Source organism: Sapajus apella, unplaced genomic scaffold (assembly GCF_009761245.1).
Source record: "Sapajus apella isolate SASKATOON/1434 unplaced genomic scaffold, GSC_monkey_1.0 scaffold100, whole genome shotgun sequence".
Classification (NCBI taxonomy): Eukaryota; Metazoa; Chordata; class Mammalia; order Primates; family Cebidae; genus Sapajus; species Sapajus apella.
The window spans coordinates 2,750,858-2,760,320 of NW_022437040.1; the positions used below are offsets into that span (position 1 = coordinate 2,750,858).

Genomic DNA, 9,463 nt, shown 5'->3' on the forward strand with positions numbered 1-9,463 from the left:
ATAAATTAGCCCAAACCATTACTTGAAAAGAAATGAAAATTTCTGCAGTTGTTTACAAATAATGACTGAGAAAGAAGACAATGACAAAAAGAAAAAGAATATTGATGTGTATAGAATGGCACCCCAATGTTAACACAATTAGTAAAATTTCTCAAATTCAACCAAGAGAAACATAAACTCAAAGAAGTCACCCCCATCAGTCATTTCTCCTCAGAGATACGTCAAGGGTCTACTATGTGAAGGACAGATGTCAAATGGTGTCATTCACGGAATGTCAGTGAAGAGGCAGTACGATAAAATGCTGACAAAGCAATTAGAGAACCGGCAAGCTTAAATATCAGAAAAACCGAGATTAAAATCTTACCTTTTCTATCCACTACCCACATAACCTTACACGACTTATTTACATCTTCTAAGGATCAGGTGCAGTTGTGACAGTTAGAAAGCAAGGATAGTACTTAAGTGCTAGGTGGTCCTGAGAGTTAAACGAAATGATGCACACATGGCACTGAGAAGACGTCTCATGTAGAGTGAATGTCTAAACACTGCTCCACTTCCTTCATTTTCCTCATCTGGAGTTAAGCAGGCAATGATAAACAGCACATGGTTATTCTGTGTCACGAATACAAGAGTGGAAAGTTCTGTCTGCTGGGCTTGGATCCACTGCTTGTGCCTCTGTCTCAACTCCTGTTAGCCCATAGAAGATACAGGTTCACTTCAATGACAGTGAATATTTCCAGGAAAGCATAAACCCTTTGCGAGGTGTAATCTTGCTGTCCCCAAAGAAAGTGACACCATAAGCAGTCAGAAGTGCTGAGGGGCAGTGGGTCCTCAGCAGATTCCTGGAATCTGCTGTTCACTTCACTCCCACCCAGAAAAGCGAGAGGCATGGCAGAGATCAATTCCTGTTGCTCTTTTTCTTAGGCACAAACTAGACTGCATTGCGCAGCCTCTCCCGTAGCTCTTGTGGCTAGACAAATGAGTTCTGACCCGTTTTCAACTAGTAGAATATGAGCAGATGTGCTTCTAGCCCCACAAAGGTTTTCCTAAGTCTCCATGATTTTTATCCTTCAGCCCACTAATGCGTGGGACTTTTAGGTCATAGAGTTGAAGAAACCTGAGTCTTGAATTATTGGTGAAAAGACAGCTGCCCAGTAACCTAGGCATGAGCCAGAAATAAGAGCTGGTTGTGACTCAATGCAAATAAAGGAGGGAACTCTATTTCCTCTAGGAGGGAAATATTTTCACCACACAGATGTGAGTATGACTAAAAAGCTTTTTTAACGGATAACGGCTGCCTGCAATGAAGAATTTGAGAAGGAAGATGAAGAAAGACTGACTTAGTTTTGGCTCTCTCATCAGTGTTCATGTAAACAGGATAGGCAACAGGCAACACAAAAACAGAATGATTTGTAGATGCCAAAAGCACTTCCAGCTGCTAAATATCTCTTCAACTCCCACCCAGTGGACTTTTTGACTTCCTGTGTTGAGCTTACAAGAGAAGAAGGAAGTGTCTCAAGGAACAGACTCTTGCATTTCATTTCCTGCACTTGGTAGGCACAAAACATATACCTATTGAATAAAAAGTTGTATGTAATGACTCTATCCCAAAGCTGCGTCAATGTTTATCCTCTGAAACATAAACAAAAAACTGTTTTTATTCACAGATACAGAGTTGCTGATACTGTGACACTCTAGGACTAGAGCAGTGTGTGGTTAGTGCCTGGGTGTACCCTGCAGGTGGAGCAGAGTTCAACAGACAGCTGTAATGGGGTCTCTCCCTATTTAAGGGGCATTTATCAGGGACAAAGAGGGCGGATCTCAGAACAAAAGACCCTTGAGAAATGTACTGCCAGTAGAAACAGTTACTAAGAGTCAAGGTGAATTCCTTCTATAAAACTTAGTCCCCAGGCCTGGCATGGTGGCTTATGCCAGCACTTTGGGAGGCTGAGGTGGACGGATAACCTGAGGTCAGGAGTTTGAGACCAGCTTGGCCAAAATGGTGAAACCCCTCTATACTAAAAATACAAAAATCAGCCAGGTGCCCTGATGCATGCCTGTAATCCCAGCTACTTGGGGTGCTGAGGCAAGTGAAACTCTTGAACCCCAAAGGCAGAAGTTGCAGTGAGCCGAGATCGCACCATTTCACTCCAGCCTGGGGGACAGACTGAAACTCTGTCTCAAAAATAACAACATCAACAACAACAAATCTTAGCTTCCAAATGGCTCTGCCAACAGAGTGCTGAAAACAACAAACAAATTGAAATAAACCGAATGAAATAAGTGTTAAGGTAGCACAGCATTGAATTTGAACCTTCATATAGCAATCAATCCCTCTATAAGAATCACTGCTCTGAACTTGTAATGAAAGTGAAAAAGCGATAAAGAAATGACCTTAGGAATGTGTGTTAGACACAATCCTTTGGCCTTACATTGTAAATCCAGGGTTTCAGAATTTAATTCTATTTACTTTTCTAGTCTATAAAATGGCAATAAATAACCCACCAACAAATAATAATGTGTGGTTGAACATACAAACACCAGGTGTTTCAGTCTATGTGCAGCCAAGATAGTGCAAATGCAAATCTATTGACATTCAAAGGAAATGGTGAATGCTTTACTTCCAGATACTTTTCTGCAGACAGGAAACATTCAGTTGCCCTTTTTTTTCTCTACATTATTTGCAGTTTGAGGAAGTTATCAACACACCAGATGCAATAGGTCATTCTTCAAACCTGACTTGTTTCCACCTTAGCAACAAGTCCTTGAACTATGGAAATGCTACAAGCCAGTCAATTTGTTCTCAGAACCAATTCTAAAATGAATCGGTTGGAAGCACAGATGTAAAAGATTTAAACTCTGAACTGAATCCTAAAATATTGCAACAATCACTTTCATTTTGCCAGATTTGGCTGACTGCTTTTGATGACTTTATGCTTCTCTCTGGAACTTGTGATCAGCTATGACTCTAATACATAATGATGAGAGACCATAATTAGCTCTTTGATACCAAATTACATCAGTGCCTTGAATGTTTATTATTAATTACGTGGACAAGGGTTGATAACTTCCATGGCACTTAAGAATCAGCAGGACCTGACCCTGCCTGCATCCTGCATCTCTAGTTGCGTCTTCCTCCCTTCCTTCTCAGCACCCTCTCCTGTATTCATTCTCTAAGAATCATGGCGTAGTTTCCAAAAATGTCCTGTTCTCTCTGCTTTCTCTCTTATGCCTTTGTATCTGCTATTGAAGTAGGAGGCATGATTCAACTCCAGATGTTGGACTCAATTCTGGACCAGATTGAAGACTAGCTAAAACAGGAAAGAGGCAAAGGCATCCCACCATAAGACACATGCTCGCCAGTGCTACATTGGTTTACCACTGCCATGGCAACCTCGGAAGTTGCCACCCTCTTCCATGGCAATTACCCAAAAGTTACCACCCATTGTCTAAAAATTTTCGTATAATCGGCTCCTTAATTTGCATGTGATTAAAAGTGAGTATAAATATGACTGCAGAACTGCCCCTGCTGCTGTTCTGTACACACTGCCTGTGGGGTAGCCCTGCTCTGCAGGAACACTCACAGAGATGTAACACTCCTGTCTTAATAAAGTTGTTTTCTTCTACCAACATAGTTCACTCTTTAATTCTTTCCTGAGGGAAACCAAAAGCCCTCTTGGGATGAGCCCCAATTTTGAGGCTGACCTGCCCTGCAACACTGTTACCTCTTCCTGCCTACAGAAAAAAGTTTCCCCACCCTAAAATATCCTCTGCTCATCACCTATTTAACTCACCTCCTCCAAAGCTCCAAAAATCATTGATATATTTATTGTCTTTACAGCTTCCTCTTTTCCAGAATATTCTATAAAGGAGATCACACAGCTTTTTAAAACTGGCTTCTTCTACTTAGCAATATGCATTTATTATCCACTCATGTTTCTGCAGGGTTTCATTGTTCATTACCTCTTATCACTGATAGTACTCTATTGAGTCGCTGTACTTCAGTTTGTTTATCTATTCATATATGAAAGGACATCTTGGTTGCTTCCAGTTTTTGGCAATTATGAATGGCCGCGTTATAAATCTTCACATGAATGTTGCAGACATAAGTTTTCACATCAATTGGGTAAATACCTAGGAGCAGGATTACTGAATTGTATGTTATGACAATGTTTAGCTTTGTTAAAAACTGCCAAACTCTCTTCCAATGTGGCTGTACTCTTGCATTTCCACCGGCAACAAAAGAAACTTCTTGCTGCTCTGCATCCCTGCCAACAATTGGTATTTTCAATTGAAGAAGGATGACAGGGTTGGCCACCATAGTAGGTACACAATGGTGTCTCATTGTTGTAATAACATGCAATTATCTAATGGCAAATGATGTTGAGCATCATTTCATGTGTTTATTTTCCATCTGCATATCTTATCCTGTGAGACGTTTATTCAGACCTTTTGCTTATTTTTTGATTAGGTTGTTTTCTTATTGTTGAATTTTAAGTGTTCTTTGTATATTTTGGATCTAATTCCTTCATCAGATACAAATTTTGCAAACATGTATTCCCAATTTATGATTTGGATTTTCATTCTCTTAGTTTCTTTGCAATGTGGAAGATTTTAATTTTAATAAAGTAAGTTTATCATTTCTCCTATAGGGTGTACTTTTTGTCTTGTATCTAAATACACATTGCCAAACTCCAGAGTATACATATTTTCTCTTGTTTTTTTTTTTTTTTCTGGGAATGTTATAGTTTGCATTTTACTCTTAAGCTTATGATCCATTTTGATTCAATTTTTTGGAAAATGTAAAGTTTCTGTCTGAATTCTATATTTACATATGGGCATTTAATTGTTCCAACTCCATTTGATAAAAATATTATCTTTTCTCTAGTGAAAGATTGCTTTTATTCCTTTGTCAAAGATCACTTGGCTATGCTTGTGTTGACACAAGCATGTGTTGGTCTGTTTATGGCTTATTTGTCTTGTCCCATTGATCGACGTGAATATTCTTTCACTAACACTATATTGTCTTGATTAATGTACCTTCACAGGAAGTCTTTCAATTGGGTAGTATGAGTCCTCCAACTTTTTTTTTCCAGGTTACATTGGCTATCCTTGGTCTTCTGCCTTTCAATATAAAATTAGACTCAGTTTGTTAGTTAATATTGAAAAATAGTTTGCTAGGATTTTTATTGAAATGGCATTGAATGTATAAATTAAACTGGGAAGAATTGACATCTTAACAGTAAAGAGTGTTCTGATTCCTGAACATGAAACATTTCTTTGTGTCTTCTTTACTTCCTTTATCAGTGTGTTATAGTTTCCCATATGTAGATCCTGTATATATTTTCTTAGGTTTATAATAAAACATTCCATTTTTGCTGCTATCATTAGTGGTAGATTTTAAAATTTTTCATTTCAATCACTTATTGGTGATACATAGAAAATTGGTTGACTATGTATATTTATCTTTTAACCTGCCACTTTGTTCATTAGTTCTAGTAGTATTTTGTAGATTCTTTGGAATTCTTTTGTATACAGATAATTATGTCATCTGAATAAAAATAATTTCATTTCTTCCTTTAATTTTATACATTTTAAATTGGTTTTTATTGTCTTACTATTAACTTAGACTTCCAGTACAATAATAATTTAGGAGTAGTTAGAGAGGACCATCTTGCTTTTTTTCTCTATCTTAGGGAAAATGTGTCTCTTCATTAAGTATTATGTTAGCTGTAGATTATTGTAGATGCCTTTTTCAAGCTGAGAAAATTCCACTCTATTTATATTTTGCTGAAAGTTTTGTCGTGAATGTGAATTTTGTCAAAAGCTCTTTCAGTAGCAATTGATATAATCATATAATTTTTCTTCTTTAGCATGTTGATATGGTAGATCATATTGGTTGATCTTCAAGTGTGAGACCATTCTTGTATACCTCAAATAAATTTCACTTGTTCATAGTTTATAATTCTTTTTATACATTGCTGGATTCAGTTTGTTAATATTTCATTGAGAACTTTTGCATCCATATTTATGAGAAATATTAATCTATTTTCTTGGTTAGTTCAGTTAGAGATTTAGCAAGGTTTTTTTTTTCTTAAAAAAAAACTTCAAAGAAACAATTTCTGGTTTTTGAGATTTTTTTTCTATTACATTTGTGAAATTTGTGGTTTCAATTTCATTTATTTCAGGTCTAATTTTGTTATATCTTTTACCAATTACTTTAAACCTAAATTGCTCTTCTTTCTCTAGTTTTCTCGAGTGGAGTCTAAAGCAATTGAGTTTTAAAATCTTTCTTCTTTTCTTATATAAATATTTGAAGCCATAAATTTCCTTCTAAGCACTACTATTGCTGCATTCCAAAAATTTTGTTAAGTTCTGTTTTCATTTTTCTTTAGTTCAGAATTATTTTTCAATTTCTCTTGACACTGCTTCTTTGATCCCTGGGTAATATATAAGCATGCTTTTAAATTTACCATGTATTTAGAGATTTCCAGTAATTTTTGTTATTAATTTCTAGTTTAGTTCCATTGTAGTCTTTTACTATTATTTTATCTTTCATTGTTGTTTTTATTTAGACTTTTGTTATTATTTAATCACCCTCTTTATCTCTGCTCATCTTCTCTGTTCCGAGATGATGTGTTTTCTGCGATTAATATTTCTACTCCAGCTTGCTTTTGACTAGAGTGGCATGATACATCATTCTACTTCTTCCCTTTATGTTCAACTGAGTTTTTTTTATTTAAATTCAGTTGTTTTTTATTTTTTTCCACTCTGGAAATCTCTGTCTTTTAATTGACATATTTAGACCATGCACATTTAAAGTGATTATTAATGCAGTTGGATTAATATCATGTTTGTACCTATTTTCTATATGTTACATTTGTTTCTTCTTCCTGACATTTCTGTCTTCCTTCTTCTGCCCTTGGACATCAACGCTCCTGGTTCTGAAGCCTTTGGACTTTTACCGAATAAAACCACTAGCTTTCTTGCTTCTGTAGCTTGCAAATGGCAGATCATGGGACTCCTTAATTTTGTGAGCCGATTTTTATAACAGGTATATAGATGTATATATACATATTTATATTATTACTTTTTTTTCCTCTAGGGAACTCTAATACAATCTCCCGTTACTGAATCAAGGTGGTACTTATATTCTTGCTCTGTGTCTCTTGTATCTCCTTCTAGAGAGGGAGGGACATAAAATAAAATTTGGAACGTGAAATTTACTTGCATAATATTTGTAAATGGCTTCCCGAAATGCTAACATTTATTGCACTGCTGTGACTGCTTTGCACATCTAGTTCTCTGAGATCACAGACCCTGACTTTTATTTTCAATGGTATATATCTATAGAGCCTGTTAGGAGAACTGACATTTTGTAAGGGGCAATAATTATTTTGTGTTTCATGAATGAATCTGTTAAGTGAGAAAAACATGTTATCATATCACGTCGTTATTGCCTAATTACAACTGTCATTATCTTTCTACCCCCAACAGACTGTCATCTCCACAAAAACATGGACCACCTGCTTTTTTCGCTAAGTCACGGTGTCAAGCATGGTGCCTGATGCAATTCAATAAATATCTGTTGAATTGAATTGATCCTGTAATGTAAATATTGACACGTGTATATGGAAATCAAGTTTCTTTATAGCATATAGTCATTTCGTTATTACTAAGTGCCTTATTATCACATTACTACTTTAATATATCATTAATATCATTTAAATGTGCTGAGTTTCCCTAATGGAAAATAAGAGCCTGGGGAACCTGCTCCAGTTGGAAGCTTGGGCCGGGATCCAAGAGTTGGCATGACTTGTAATAACTTTTTGCATTTGCATATTATTTTCAATTTTCTGAATAATTTCACATACATTACCTCATCAAGATCCCACAGGAGTCATTTGTTTTCTCTCTCCTATAAGCATGTCTATTTGCTGATGTGCCTATTTTCCACTATAAGTTTCAGCCTCTGTTCCTCATGGAAAAAAAGGAATACAACAAATAAAGCCTGTATAGTAGTCTCATAACATATAAGCACCAGGAAATTCTTGTTACAACAGGGGAGGATTATTAGCCCTACGTCAAACTATCAGTCCAATTATTAGAAATTATATGTATAATGATTGCATAATTTTAATGGATTTAAATTTAATATTACAATTGAATTATAGAATTTGGATTTACAGTTATGATCTCTTCGTGAAAATGTTGGATTGGATTTGGTTTTTCCTGCAGGGCTTATGTACCCCTTACTTCTCTAGGGGAGCAAAGGCATCATACACAATCAGATTTAATAATCCATGATAGGTAAGCACCTAAATAGTATTAAAATATGTTGTGCAGCAGTTTTTAACAAATGACCTGGAAATAATAATTGCCCTTTGAACTCCTCAAAAAATTATATCCTCCTCAAAATGAATTGGTTCTAAGGACACTGAATTTAGCTTTTATTTTTTTAGGTTTTGGGGTGCATGTGAAGAACATGCAAGATTGTTGCATAGGTACACACATGGCAGTGTGATGTGCTGCCTTCCTCCCCATCACCTATATCTGGTATTTCTCCCCATGCTTTCTCTCCCCAACTCCCCACCCCCCGCTGTCCCTCCCCTATTTCTCCCCGACAGACCCCAGTGTGTGATGCTCCCCTCCCTGTGTCCATGTGTTAAATTTAGAAACTCAATAGCCAAAGTCCACAGTTTCTTGGAGGCTGAAGATTGTGCTTCTCTGGATGGCAGGGTCGTCTCATGGGAAGGATCCCATGAAACTTAGGCTGAATTAATCACCTTCTTTCTACAATACAAATAAGCAAGAAGGTTTTCACTTTCTATAGCCGTGAAGCATATCAACGATGCCTCAAGGTTGAAAATAATGAATACTGATTATAATAGTCAAGAATAACCCAAAAATTAAGGGAAGATTTCAAAAGGTAACTAATCCTATGGTCAATATCCTTCTAATATGTTAACTTGAAGAGAAGAGAGAAAAAATAACTTGAGTAAACCCTAGAGATGATTGCAAATGAGGAGATTACACACTCAAGACTAGAAAGTCAAAAACGGAGAAACTGCAGATGGATCTTGAGAGTTTAAGATATAAGAGAAAATCAAGTGAATAAGATTTAATTTAGATAGACAAAATGCCTTTATAAGAAGTATAATGCCAACGGGATTTATAAATCAAGTGAATACCAATTAGAAGGCAGAATAAAAGACAAGAACCACAGGCAAGTGAAGTTTTAATGTCAGAGGATATAACTAAAGATTTATATTTGGGTCAAATTTCATTCTTTTGGAATAACAGGGTACATTATTTTGTAAGTAGGTTTTTATTGTTTATATCAAAAGTGAAATATTCATGTTTGAAAGGTGGGGGGAGTATAGTAACCCAATATGTTCACCCAAGATCTAGAATAATTCAGTTTAGCTAATAAACATGCATAAAAGGCTTATTAGCCAGGCAC

The 9,463-nt window shown here is 36.1% G+C and overlaps 1 long non-coding RNA gene across 1 annotated transcript in view; it reads left to right on the forward strand.

The window, feature by feature from the left end:
* Nucleotides 1-8,517, forward strand: part of LOC116536407 — a 74,585-nt gene extending 66,068 nt beyond the window's left edge. Inside the window, exon 4 of the long non-coding RNA XR_004262613.1 lies at nt 7,498-8,517. This is a non-coding gene — a long non-coding RNA (uncharacterized LOC116536407). The remainder of the gene's footprint in view (nt 1-7,497) is intronic.
* Nucleotides 8,518-9,463: the final 946 nt, after the last annotated feature.